At 42.8% G+C, this 15,035-nt stretch overlaps 1 protein-coding gene across 3 annotated transcripts in view; it reads left to right on the forward strand.

Moving 5' to 3' along the window:
• The first annotated feature begins 994 nt into the window (after nucleotides 1-994).
• Nucleotides 995-15,035, forward strand: part of CTCF (CCCTC-binding factor) — a 260,150-nt gene continuing 246,109 nt past the window's right edge. The window contains exon 1 of one of the 3 annotated variants that reach the window (XM_040328784.1): nucleotides 995-1,074. The gene's annotated coding sequence lies outside the window, so the exon portion shown is untranslated. Of the gene's footprint in view, nucleotides 1,198-15,035 lie in introns of all 3 variants that reach the window. The other 2 variants (XM_040328783.1, XM_040328782.1) reach the window with 2 other exon arrangements.

The raw sequence follows: 15,035 nt of genomic DNA on the forward strand, positions 1-15,035 counted from the left end.
GAAAAATCCGTGGGACTGCATAGGATTCTTTGCTCTCTGAACTGCACCAGTAGGGAGACCCTGTTTTTTTTTGGGACACAGGAGTCTACTGTTAAATTTATTTAAATTTTTCCTCGTAGACGCCTGCTCGGCTCTTGAATTTTCGGGTCTTCTGTGGCGGTGCGGCTAGTCCTGCTGCTTCGGTGGCTCAGATTGTAATTTTTACCCAAGTTTCTTTCCGGCACAGCTGGATCCCATTAGGGGTGTCGGATCAGACCTTGGGGTTAAGTGCTTAGTTCGGACTCTCCCGCCTTTACAGACTTGCTTACATAAGGCTGGGCAAACCAAGTTACGTAATAGGGTTTGGAGAGCAAGGGTCTCCTTATTTTTTATTTTATTTTTTATATATTTAAAATCGTTTCTCTTTCTCCATATCCTATGCAATGTGAACTATTTAAGATGTACTGTGCATTTCGTCTCAAAATTTTGTTTTTTTTTCTCCTATGCTCCAGAATGTAATGGGAGCATTAGATTGTACAACTTTGATCTTTAATAAAAATTTTAAATCTAAAAAACAAAAAAAAAACACAAAGACTGTTGTTCCAATTGGACTTAGATGGCCCCTTTATTTGTTTTTGCAAACCAACTGTTCTGTTTGGAACCCCACTGTGTTAATTATTGGACCTGTGATGACTCTAATTTAATCTTTCAGCCTCACCCAATCTGATTCTTGCCTCTCTACTGTCCATATAAATATTGCCAATAAAAGCCAGCACATTAGGTTCTGTCTGTGTACCTAGTTCGTCAGAAGTAGGCAAGTACACAGCAACAAAAAAAAATACTGCTAGAGGTTTTAAACATTCCCTATTTCATATAGAACATTATATGTCTACAAATTAAATAATTATAATGTGATCACCCTTTATTTTAAAATTGGCGCTCAAAAATAACATCTTCCTATACTATACAACCTTGCCGATTGTGCAGAACGCTAAACTACAATTCCCAGCAGCCACCTGGCTCCGCCCCGCCCACGCATGCGCTTTCATGCAGATCCCGCCATTTTGTGAAACAGTGGGTTGGAGAGATTAAGCGGTGAGCTGGATATTGCAAGACGCGTATGTTCTAAAGTCGTTTCTGTGCCGTTTGTCTTGAGTCGGTCGAATTTGATTAGAAACCAGAAAAAAAAGAGAGAAAAAGTCGCTCTAGGGAGGTAAGGCGAGTATGATAGGTAATTTGCAGGAGCTTTCTCCGGCCTCTAGGTGTCACGATGGGGCTCCGGTTCGGGCGACTGACGGGGATGTTTGTCTCCCTCTATCGTTATTGTAATTTGGAAAAAAATATCTGGAGCTCAAGTCGGGGAATACTTTTTCTGGAGCTGACCGTTCAGGCTAATGAATAGGTGGCTGTTTGATCGTTTTGGTTTGGGCGGGACGGACAACAGTCGGCCAGCGCTGTAGGCCTGTCCTCCATTTTCTGTACAGACTCTTCGTCTAACAGTTTCATTAGATTGTCGGGGACTTAATTTTGTTGGTTGACGTATAATCTCGGACATACGAGTTTGTTTTTCCGATTGCTATCTCTTTGTAAGTCTGTGTAACGTGGACTCCGGACGGGTTTCCCGCTTCTTTCTAGCAATGTGTGATTGTATGAACGAAAAAGTAATCTCAAGCCTATAACTTTCTTATATATTTTTTTTCTTATTGTATATAATATGAAGAATGGAGCCTGTAGCAACGTGTGTGTGTTTTTTTTTCTTTCCCCTTTTGCAAGTTTAACTTTTTGCGTAGCTTTTTTAGTGCTATGTTTGAAACTTGTTTTGATGTTTATTAGCATTAAAAACGTACACATTATCACTTTTTTTTTCTCGTGTAATTATGGTTAAAAAGAGTAGAGAGACTCCTGTGTAAAATAGGAGCATGGCAAATATTTGCTTGCATGTAACTATGTATATAACATCTCTGGACAATGCCCATAGAAGTTGGAAATCGCAAAAGTAGACACTGCTATTCCAGTGATGGCTGCTCTGCATTGGTGCCATTCGGATAATGCTTTACACTTTCTGAATGGGTACAAAGCGTTGTAAATGAACAAGGTGAGAGCACAACATCGCTTCTCCACCTTGTTCAATTATGCAACCCTTTGCATTCATTCAGAAAACGCAAAGCATTCTCTGGCACCTGTGCTGAGTGAGCAACCGACCTCCTGTTTGGAAGCGGAACTAAAGTCCCATTGTCGCACACCGTGCACAAGCAGGATTTATATTGCCGAAAATACATGCAACATGCCTCCTTCTCTGGCTATGTGCTTGTGCGTGCACAGTTCAGCTTGCATCCATGGCACTGTCCCTCTGTGCAATGATGGCCTTCAATCCTTGCGTAGGAGTGACCTCATGGCAGAGGCCAGCTGGTTAAAGCAGTTGTAGATCCGCAATAATTTTTATTTATTTTTTACACCTAGAAGGCATAATGATACTAGCTCATTATGGAGAACTTACCTGGCCTTGCCTCGGCGTGTCTTCCGGGTATTGCCGCTCCAGCACTGTGATTGGCTGGAGCGGCAATGTCGTCACTCCCGCGCGCGAGAGACTTCATTCCGGCGGCTGCCAGCCCTTTAGCCGAGGATCCCCACTGCGCATGCGCCGCATTGCGAGTGGAATATGTCCTAAACCGTACAGATTTAGGAGATATTCTTTATACCTACAGGTAAGCCTTATTATAGGCTTACCAGTAGGTAAAAGTGGTAGTTAAGACTTTACTACCACTTTAAGACAGCTAAAGACTGGCACCCAGGAGAAGATGCCGACAAGGGATGAGAAATATTGAAATATTGAAGGAGAGCTGCGCACAGGTTTTTCACCGTTATGCATAAAGGTGAAAAACCACTAGACTTTACAACCCCTTTAAAGCGGGAGTTCACCCATTTCTAAAAATTTTTTTTTTCTTCCCCTAGATTCCTGCTCGTTCGGTCTAGGGGAATCGGCTATTTGTATTAAAATAGGTGCAGTACTTACCCGTTTTCGAGCTGCATCTTCTTCCGTCGCTTCCGGGTATGGTCTTCGGGAGCGGGCGTTCCTTCTTGATTGACAGTCTTCCGAGAGGCTTCCGACGGTCGCATCCATCGCGTCACTCGTAGCCGAAAGAAGCCGAACGTCGGTGCGGCTCTATACTGCGCCTGCGCACCGACGTTCGGCTTCTTTCGGAAAATCGTGACGCGATGGATGCGACCGTCGGAAGCCTCTCGGAAACCTGTCAATCAAGAAGGAACGCCCATTCCCGAAGCCCATACCCGGAAGCGACGGAGAGGATGCGTCTCGTAAACGGGTAAGTACTGCACCTATTTTTAAATAAATAGCCGATTCCCCTAGTAATAACGAGCAGGAATCTAAGGGGGAAAAGTGCCCTCTAAGGGTGAACCCCCGCTTTAAAGAGGAAGTAAACCCTCTTAAAATCAGTAAAAAAAAACACCTGCAAGAGAAACGCATAATAAGCTAGTATGCATAGCATACTAGCTCATTATAAATGACCTGAGATCGAAGCCACCAAAGCGGTCCTTGATCACCACCGCCATCGCTGCTCCGGCGCTGTGACTGGCCGGAGCAGCAATGATGTCACTCCTACACATGCACGGCATGATCTCCTTCATTAACGGCACGCTCAGTACATGCGCGCCGTAGACATCTGTGTCCCTCTTTTGGAAAATATCTCCTTAACCATTTAGATTAAAGAGATATTTCTTGGACCTACAGGTAAGCCTTAATCTAGGCTTACCTGTAGGTTAAAGTGGTCTGTAAGGGTTTGCAACCACTTTAAAGTATAACTAAATTGACTTTTACATAGGATGGAGAAGAATTAGGACACCTGTTAGGTTTTATTGTTTGTGCCCCCATTGGGGAGATTCGTCTTCTTTTTGTCCTGTTTACCATTATCATCTTCCAATGGGCACACTAGTTCTGTGACTTTGGGGTCCCTGAGACATTCCCTTAATTTGCAGGGATTTCTTTACACTTCCCTCTTTGGCTATGGGGCAGGAAGTGAAGAGAGATCTTCCCACTAGGACAAAAATAAATCTTACATGGGTTATAAAATAACCATCCCTTACTCCAAAAATGGGGGGAGGAGTTGAATATTTTACTTTAAAGTGGTTGTATAGTAATTTTGTAAACTTAGCCTATAATAAGGCCTACCTCTTAGGTAAAAAAATCTCCTAAACCTTTATGGTTTAGAAGATATTCCCCTTGCAATGAGTCGCTGACTGCAGCGGCTCATGCGCAAAGGGGATTCTCGGCTGAAGGCCCAGCAGATGCCGGACCTTGCCGGAAAGAAGTCTCCCGCACGCAGCACTAATAGCCAGCACTGACTGGCATCACTATTGGGCACTGATTGCTTGCAATTGTGAGCATTGGTTTGCACTGATTGCTGCCAGTGGTGGGTACTTAATTGTAATCAGGACAATCGGTGTCAAGATTACATACCTATCTCCAGTGAGGAGATGCCGCTGATCTCCTCTCCTCACATTCTGTCAGTGTGAGGCGAGGAGAGCCGATTACCGGAATCCCCCTGTTTACATGTGACCGATCACATGGTTAAAGAGCTGCGGCTCTTTACACAGATCGGGGTTGTGCCGTTTCCTAGCAACATGGCGTGGCCGCGCTGTCCAGAACGAAAGCTGCCCAGCCATCATTTGTCGGGCAGATGGCAAGTGATCAACTGGCAATTGTCATGCAATTGAAATTGATCATTTTTTCCACAATAATAGAGCTTTCTTTTGGTAGTATTTGATCACCACTGTGTGGGGGTGTTTTTTCTTTTTTTTTTCTTTACTATTTAACCACTTGAGCCCAGAGTCTTTCTGAGATTTGGTGTTTATAAGTTAAACACTTTTTTTTTTTTTTTTTGCTTGAAAATTACTTGGAGCCCCCAAACGATGTGTGTGATATATTATATTATATAATACACACACACCCTTGCGAAAGTATTCGGCCCCCTTGAACTTTGCGACCTTTTGCCACATTTCAGGCTTCAAACATAAAGATATAAAACTATTTTTTTTTTTTTTGAAGAATCAACAACAATTGGGACACAATCATGAAGTGGAATGGAATTTATTGGATATTTCAAACTTTTTTAACAAATAAAAAAACTGAAAAATTGGGCGTGCAAAATTATTCAGCCCCTTTACTTTCAGTGCAGCAAACTCTCTCCAGAAGTTCAGTGAGGATCTCTAACTGATCCAATGTTGACCTAAATGACTAATGATGATAAATAGAATCCACCTGTGTGTAATCAAGTCTCGTATAAATGCACCTGCACTGTGATAGTCTCAGAGGTCCGTTTAAAGCGCAGAGAGCATTATGAAGAACAAGGAACACACCAGGCAGGTCCGAGATACTGTTGTTGCTTTTTTTATTTGTTAAAGTTTGAAATATCCAATAAATTTCGTTCCACTTCATGATTGTGTCCCACTTGTTGATTCTTCAAAAAAAAAAATATTACAGTTTTATATCTTTTATGTTTGAAGCCTGAAATGTGGCAAAAGGTCGCAAAGTTCAAGGGGGCTGAATCCTATTTAACTTTTTTTATTTTTACACTGCTTTAAAAAAAAAATGTAAACATCCCTTATAATAGAAAAAAAAGCATGACAGGTCCTCTTAAATATGAGATCTGGGGTGAAAACCTCAGATCTCTTATTTAGCCCCCTTTTACACTTATATGACTTGTTCCACGATTTTGGACTGCAAAAGTCTCCATGATTTTGAATGACTACCATTCATATTGGCATGATTCAAAGTCGGATTCCGTATTAACTGATCTGACTTTGGCATGCGACTTGTGCATAAAGGGAAACTCCACGCCAATTTTTATTTATTCTTTTTAAACCGGCATGGGTTCCCCCTTCATGAGCATACGGTGTGGCCCCCCTCCCCCCCAAGATCCATACCAGACCCTTATCCGAGCACCAGCCTGGCCGGACAGGAAAGGGGGTGGGGACAAGCGAGCACCCCCCCCCCGAGCTGTACCAGGCCGCATGCCCTCAATATGGGGGGGGGTGGGTGCTTTGGGCCAGGGGGGGCCCTGCGCCACCCCAAAGCCCCTTGCCTCAATGTTGATAAGGACAAGGGCACCTTCTCAACAACCTTGGTTGTTGGGGTCTGCGGGCAGGGGAATTATCGGAATCTGGGAGCTCCCTTTAATAAGGGGGCTCCCAGATCCTGGTCTCCCACCCTATGTGAATGAGTATGGGGTACCCCTACCCATTCACCTGGGGGGGGGAAAAGTGTAAAAAAAAAGAAAAAACACTAGACAGGTTTTTAAAGTAATTAGGCAGCTCTGGGGGGGTCTTCTTCCGACTTCTCTGGCCTCTTCTCGCGCTCTCCGCTGTCTTCTGCCGGATTCCTCCGCTGTCTTCTGCCAGCTCTTTTACTAGCATTGGCCCGGTCTTCTCCGTCGTCTTCTTCCCTCTTCTCTTCCGATGTTGACACAACGCTCTCTCCTGCTGTAATGCTGTGTGCACGGCGTGCAACAACTTGTATAGGGGTGGGGTCACCGGTTGATGTCATCCGGTGTGGCAGTCCCAGCATGCCCCGGGCGGTGACGTTATAAGGGACAGGGTCACATCACCCGGTGACCCCGCCCTATGTCCATATAAGTTGTTGTGTATCGCGCGCACAGCATTACAGCGGGAGAGAGCGTTGTGTTAACATCGGGAGAAGAACGGGCCAACGCTAGTAAAAGAGCTTGTAGAAGATAGCGGAGGAGCCCGGCAGAAGGCACCGGAGAAGTTGGAAGAGACCCCCTAGGTCAGAGGACCCCCGGAGCTGCTTTTTAAAATCACTTTAAAAACCTGTCTAGTGTTTTTGCCAGAGGTTTAGACATTAATGGCTTTGAGTTATTTTGAGGGGACAGCAAATTTACACTGTTGTATAAGCTGTACACTTACTACTTTACATTGTAGCAGTTTCATTTCTTCAGTGTTGTCACATGAAAAGATAATAAAATATTTACAAAAATGTGAGGGGTGTACTCACTTTTGTGCGATACTGTATAGCCTCATGCTAAATATCTACGCTCCATTTCATGCTGAATAAACCAAATTTATTATTAATGTATCCTAAGGCCCCTTGCACATTGGGGCGTTTTTCATGCGGTACAGTGCTAAAAATAGCGCTGCTATACCGCATGAAAAATCATGCCCTGTAGTGTTCAATGTGAAAGCCCGAAGGCTTTCACATTGAAGCGGTGCGCTAGCAGGAGCGCTCCAAAAGTCCTGCTAGCCGCATCTTTACTGCGGTATAGGAGCGGTGTGTTCACCGCTCCTATACCGCGCCTTCCCATTGAAATCAATGGGAAAGCGCGGTATTAACACTTTTTCGGCCGCTAGCGGGGGTTAAAACCTCACCGCTAGCGCCCGAATATCGCGGTAAATACGACAGTATAGCCGCGCTACAAATAGCACGGCTATACCGTCACCGCGGCTGCACGCCTCAGTGTGAAAGCAGCCTAAAGAACTATCTTTTAGATAGATTTTTTTTTTCCTTCACTTCAAAAGCATTTTCTAAAAAAAGAAATTGATTAACAAACAATTTTGTGTTTTTTTTTTTTTTTTTTATTGTCGCTTTTTTGTTTATAGCGCAAAAAATAAAAACCGCAGAGGTGATCAAATACCACCAAAAGAAAGCTCTATTTGTGGGGGGAAAAATACGTCAATTTTGTTTGGGAGCCACGTCGCACGACCATGCAATTGTCAGTTAAAGCGATGCAGTCCTGAAAGCTGTAATTTCACCTGGGCAGGAAGGGGGTATATGTGCCCAGTAAGTGCCCAGCAAGTGGTTAAGACTCATTATGCCAGGGGTCGACAAATCTCGGGCGCCAGGTCGCCATGGCGACTAGAAATGGGGTCCTGGCGACTTGGCTTGGAAGGGGGGGCAAAAAAAAAATTTTTTTTTTGTGAGCTGGCACCCTCTGGTGGTGAGCCGTTGGTATTACAAGTTATTACCACCAGATGTGTAAGCTGGCGCCATCTGGTGGTGGCCGTTGGTATTACAAGTTAAGCATTACAAGTTAAACAGCAATTCTAATGTAATTTTTCACTGCCATCTTCTTCCCTCTAATTAGAACCCCCCAAACATTATATATATTTTTTATCCTAACACCCTAGAGAATAAAATGGCGATCGTTGCAATACTTTCTGTCATGCCGTATTTGCGCAGCGGTCTTGCAAGCGCACTTTTTTGTGGAAAAAATTACATTTTTTTTAATTAAAAAATAAGACAACAGTAAAATTATCCCCATTTTTTTTTAATAGTATGAAAGATAATGTTACGCTGAGTAAATTAATACCCAACATGTCACCAGGGCTGTGGAGTCGGTAGATAAATGTTCCGACTCCGATGCCTCAGTTTTATGTACTTCCGACTCTCCGACTCCTCTGTATTAATATGCGAATGTATTTTATACATTCCTTGAGGGAAAGAAACGCAACCTACCACAGGACTGGCTGGGAAGCCAACAGTCTACTGTATTGCACAGTTTAAGCAAAAGACAAACACAATGAAAACAATCAAGTGACTGGATAGTAGCAGCAGGCATAAACATCAGGAACAGGATCTTTACCAGTTCAAAAATACAAACCACATTATTTGGTTGTTTTAGAACAAAAACAAAGCTTATCTATAATGAACCAAAAACAAAATCTGCAAAACCTAGAAATGGTTTATATTAATCTTGAAATGTAGGCTTAGCAAATGCAAATCAATTCAATGTAGAGTTCTAAGGAAGAGAATTGCCTCTGCCAGATCCTCTTTCATAGAGGCTCTTAAGTCAGACTTTATTATTTTTAGGGCTGAAAATAATCTTTCGACACTGACTTGGGTGGGTGGCATTGCAGTAACTATTCTGGCCACATCACTAACGATCTCTGGATAAACAAGGATGGCTTCTTCAACAGTAAGTTTTGATGAGCGATCATACTTTTCAACTTCTTTTAGTGCTTTATAAAACTCCTGTTGGAATTTTTTTATTTGGACACTTACTGGTTCTCTAACATGCGTTCCCTGTAAAAGCAGAACACAACACTATGGAAAGTGTAAGTATTGCAGCTCCTAATTGTGCGTTGCGTGCCATATAGTGAAGCACATGAAAAGCATGCTTCTTCACGGTCACTTAACGTGTTCGTTTTGCGGTTACGTGAGGCACTGCATGCATTGGTCTTTATTCTTACAGTAGAGAAGTCATTAATTATAACTTTTTGTCAATTGGGACATTTAAACTTGCTTTTTTTTTTTTTTTTAATTCCAATCTAAATTTAGTAGGAGTCGGTGCATTGTTTGCCGACTCTGACTCCAGGTACCCAAAATTTCCCTCGACTCCGACTCCACAGCCCTGCATGTCACGCTTCAAAATTACGTCCGCTCGTGGAATGGCGTCAAACTTTTACCCTTTAAAATCTCCATAGGCGACGTTTAAAAAACTCTACAGGTTGCATGTTTTGAGTTACAGAGGAGGTCTAGGGCTAGAATTATTGCTCTCGCTCTACCAATCGCGGCGATACCTTACATGTGTGGTTTGAACACCGTTTACATATGCGGTCGCTGCTCACGTAAGTGTTTGCTTCTGCGCGCAAGCTCGTCGCGACAGGGCGCGTTTTCTGGCTCCTAACTTTTTTAGCTGGCTCCTAGATTCCAAGCAAATTTGTCAACCCCTGCATTATGCCTCAGAATATACATTGGGGTGTTTGCTTTCCAAAATGTGGTCAAATTTTGGGCGTTTCCATTGTCCTGGTGCTCCAGGGCTTTCTAAATTGCAAGAGGTAGTCAAGAAATGATTTGTAATTTATGCTCCTAGAATGCCTGATGGTGCTCCCTGCATGGTGGGCCTCTGTATGTGGCCATGCTGTGTAAGTCTCACACGTGCTATTGCCATACTCAAGAGGAATAGTAGTAGAATGTGTTTTGGGGTGTAATTTGTGGTATTCATATGCTGTATGTGAGGAATAACCTGTTTATGACATTTTTGTGAAAAAAAGTAAATACAAATTTTGCAAATGATTGTGGAAAAAATGACAACTTAAAAAAAACTCACCATGCCTATTACTAAATAATTTGGTATGTCTACTTTCAAAACGTTGTCATTTATACTTTCCTGGCTTGTTGGGGGCTCTCAAGAAATTAGATAAGCTGTCAGTGCATCAGATGTGATACATTTTTAATGATTGGCACCATAGATTGTAGACTAATGCCCCGTACACACGATCCAAATATTGTACGACAGATCATGACTTTTTATCCCCTATCACCTTCCAGGACAGCTAATTTGAGAGATGATTGGCTCCGCCCTCTACAGGAAACACAAATTGGATACAATTTAACCACTTCCTTACTGGGCCTATTCTGGCACTCCTCTCCTACATGCAAAAATCATATTTTTTTTACAAGAAAATTACTCAGAACCAGGGCTCGACAAACCCCGGCGCCAGGTCGCAATTGCGACTTGAATTGGCGACCTGGGGCGGCACAGCTGGGGTACCCTGTCTCTGTGCTCACCCCCCCTCGCGATCGTATCGGGCTGTGCCTGGCCGGTAATTGCAGCTTTGCGGCCTTCTCCAGTCATATGGTTCTTTCTGGAATCTGGTCCCCTCTTGTAGTGGCCGTTGGAATGGCAAGACAACCAGCTATGCTAATGGAGCTTCCCTGCCTGTTTCCATCTCCTTCCCTTTTCTTAGAAGTTAGAACCCCCCCCAAACATCATATATATATTTTTTCTTCTAACACCCTAGAGAATAAAATGGTGGTCGTTGCAATACTTCCTGTCACACCGTATTTGCGCAGCTGTCTTACACTTTTTTGGAAAAAATACACTTTTTTTAAATTGAATAAGACAACAGTAAAATTAGCCCAATTAATTTTATATTGTGAAAGATAATGTTATGCCGAGTAAATTGATACCCAACATGTCACGCTTCAAAATTGCGTCTGCTCGTGGACTGGCGATAAAATTTTACCCTTTAAAATCTGCATAGGCGACGTTTAACTACTTAACCCCCGGACCATATTGCTGCCCAAAGACCAGAGGACTTTTTGCGATTCGGGACTGCGCCGCTTTAACTGACAATTGCGCGGTCGTGCGACGTGGCTCCCAAACAAAATTGGCGTCCTTTTTTCCCCCACAAATAGAGCTTTCTTTTGGTGGTATTTGATCACCTCTGCGGTTTTTATTTTTTGCGCTATAAACAAAAATAGAGCGACAATTTAAAAAAAAATTAATATTTTTTACTTTTTGCTGTAATAAATATCCCCCAAAAATATATAAAAAAACATTTTTTTTCCTCAGTTTAGGCCGATACGTATTCGTCCACATATTTTTCGTAAAAAAAATCGCAATAAGCGTTTATTGATTGGTTTGCGCAAAAGTTATAGCGTTTACAAAATAGGGGGTATTTTTATGATATTTTAATTAATATATTTTTTTTACTAGTAATGGCGGCGATCAGCGATTTTTTTTCGGTACTGCGACATTATGACGGACACTTCGGACACTTTTGACACATTTTTGGGACCATTGGCATTTTTATAGCGATCCGTGCTATAAAAATGCATTGGATTACTACAAAAATGCCACTGGCAGTGAAGGGGTTAACACTAGGGGGCGGGGAAGGGGTTAAGTATGCCTGGGTGTGTTCTTACTGTGGGGGGGGGGGGGGGGTGGGCTCACTAGGGGAAACACTGATTTTCTGTTCATACATTGTATGAACAGAAAATCAGCATTTCCCCCGCTGACAGGAACGAGAGCTGTGCCCCCTAGTGGCGGCTCAAAGAGCCGCCGTATAGCTACGGGCTCTCGCCCAGGAGAGCCGACCTGCCGCCGTATAATGACGGTGCGCGGTCGGCTAGTGGTTAAAAAAATTCTACAGGTTGCATGTTTTGAGTTAGAGGAGGTCTAGGGCTAGAATTATTGCTCTCGCTCTACCAATTGCGGCAATACCTCGCGTGTGGTTTGAACACCGCTTTTCATATGCGGGCGCTACTCACTTATGCATTCGCTTCTGCACGCTATCTCTGCGGGACGGGGCCCGTTCCTGGCTCCTAACTTTTTTAGCTGGCTCCTAGATTCCAAGCAAATTTGTCAAGTCCTGCTCAGAACCCCCAAACACTATATATGTTTTTTTTTTTTTTTTTTTTTTTTTTTTAGCAGAAACCCTAGGGAATAAAATGGCAGTCATTGCAACTTTTTATCTTGCACGGTATTGGCGCGATCATTTTCAAAAAAAAAAAAAAAAAAAAACTTTCATAAATTAAACAAAACATTTAAAATTAGCCCAATTTTTTTTGCATAATGTGAAAGATGTTACGCTGAGTAAATAGATGCCTAACATGTCACCCTTCAAAATTGCACATGCTCGTGGTGTCAAACTTCGGTACTTAAAAATCCTCATGGGCTTTAATTGTTTTTTACTGGTTACATGTTTGGAGTTAGGAGGTTTTAGCTCTTTTTATATATTTTTTTTTTAAAGCAGAGGCCGGGCGTAACATCGCGCCCGGCCTCGGAACGAACATAGAGGCTCCGGCGACCATCTTGTCTGCCGTAAATCGCGCTCTCCGACTCACCGATCGCAGTGGTGAGTCGGTAAAAGCACCAGGGGGGGGGGCGATGTCCCCTTATTTTTTTTAATTTTTTTTTTAAACCGCAGTTTTCCTGTCACACGTCCGGTTTTCCCGGCCAAAGGAAAACAATGCAGTTTTCCAGATGGGAAAAACAATTGTGTGTACTAGGCATGAGACCTTCCATTTGATGGTCTGGAGGCTGAGCTGCACATCTTATAGTTGAGGGGGTGTTCAGAGAAGGTTATTCAAACTATCCTAAACGGCCGTAAGTTGGTCACAAGAATCTATGGGAAAGTTTGGAAAAACTTTTATTTCCTGGCAAAGGAAATCCGGTTTAGATTCTATTTCCACTCCCTGTATATTGGACTTTTTGCACAGGGGAGTACAGAAAGGACTCTGTCAGCACCCTTAGGGTTTAGGTTACGGCCCTGTCTTTGTTTTCAGAAAAGAGACTAGCAGAAGATCCCTTAGTCAGGAGGTTCCTTTCAGCCAGATCTAGACAGGCGCCCATCAAACATATTCCTCCCTGGGATCTGTCGTTAGTGTTAAATGCTCTAACAAGGGCTCCTTTTGAGCCTTTGCATGAGGCTTCCCTGAAATAAATTTCCTTGATTTCCTTCCTTTTGGCTATTACGTCAGGAAGAAGGATTTCTGATCTGCAGTCTTTCCTTTAAAGACCCCTTCCTGAGGATTCTAGAGGACCGGGTAGTGATTAGGCCTGATCCTTTGTTTGCCCAAAGTATCTTTAAACTTTCATAGGTCCCAGGAGGTGATTTGGCCTAGTTTCTGTACCTCTACCTGTAAAAGACCAAAACTTTCCTCCTCCGCATTCTTGGGAAAGAGATGTCTTCTGGTTTACAAAAGAAAAAATACTGCGCTATCTAATATATAAATTTAGCAGCTAACACAGCAAAGAAGATCGGATTGCTAAAAGTGTACCGTTTATACAAGCTTGGTTGGCCTAGCGGGTATATGCCCTTCTGGGTCCAATCCATCCGGTAAGCCCCTTGTCATAAGTGGTGGTGGATCTCCTATTTAGAAATCACCGTTGGATTTTGTTCACTCACTCACTGGATTTCTCTTTCATGAACTTTTGAATTTATTTTTCTTTATTTTTGGCGTTGATCAGATCATATCAATATATTACTCATTCATTGGAGGATATATGGACTTTATTTAGTATAATTATCAGTTTCACATGTGGTGTTGTATAAAGTTTTTGTTAATTTTTTACTAGAATTATAGTCATTATTAGCGCTACACTTCTTTCCATGATGTCTTCTGGTTTACCTAGCGAAATCGGTGGTTTTAGGAGTTCCTCCCAGCTGTTGGTGTTATTCAGTGGCCCCAAGAAGGGGTGCAAAGCGTCTAAAAGCTAGGTGAATTAGGGAAGCTATTTGTGAAGCATAAAAAGCGTCAGGTCACATCCCTCCTAGAATTAGGGCTCATTCGACGAGATCCATGGGCAGATAGAGCAGGGGCATCATGGAAAGAAGTTTCTAAAGCTGCCGTCTGGTCATCCTCGCATGCATTTGTCAAATATTATAGAGTTCAGATTCTTTCCAGCTAGGACCTCTCATTTGGTAGGAAAGTGCTTCGGGCTGTTGTCCCTCCCTAAGGTACAGTGCCTTGCGAAAGTATTCGGCCCCCTTGAACTTTTCGACCTTTTGCCACATTTCAGGCTTCAAACATAAAGATATAAAACTGTAATTTTTTTTTGAAGAATCAACAAGTGGGACACAATCATGAAGTGGAACAATTTATTGGATATTTCAAACTTTTTTAACAAAAAACTGAAAAATTGGGCGTGCAAAATTATTCAGCCCTCTTAAGTTAATACTTTGTAGCGCCACCTTTTGCTGCGATTACAGCTGTAAGTCGCTTGGGGTATGTCTCTATCAGTTTTGCACATCGGAGAGACTGACATTTTTGCCCATTCCTCCTTGCAAAACAACTCAAGCTCAGTGAGTGAGGTTGGATGGAGAGCGTTTGTGAACAGCAGTTTTCAGTTCTTTCCACAGATTCTCGATTGGATTTAGGTCTGGACTTTGACTTAGCCATTCTAACACCTGGATATGTTTATTTGTGAACCATTCCATTGTAGATTTTGCTTTATGTTTTGGATCATTGTCTTGTTGGAAGACAAATCTCCGTCCCAGTCTCAGGTCTTTTGCAGACTCCGCCCTGGTTCACACTGGGTACGATTTGGAACGATTTGAGATGCGATTTGACATGTCAAATCGCATCTCAAATCGGCGGCAATTGTCGGCAATGGCACTGTCCTAATCAGTGCGACGCTGCATCTGCGATTTAAAAAAGTAGTTCCTGTACTACTTTTTGCGATTTCGGGGCCGCGATTTACATTAAATTGCGACCGAAATCACGGCGAAATCGCGGTAAAATCGCGCATTTTACCGCGATTTTTGAATTCGCAGCAGTGTGAACCTAGGCTAAATCA

This window comes from Rana temporaria, chromosome 11 (genome assembly GCF_905171775.1).
Source record: "Rana temporaria chromosome 11, aRanTem1.1, whole genome shotgun sequence".
In the NCBI taxonomy this organism is placed as follows: domain Eukaryota; kingdom Metazoa; phylum Chordata; class Amphibia; order Anura; family Ranidae; genus Rana; species Rana temporaria.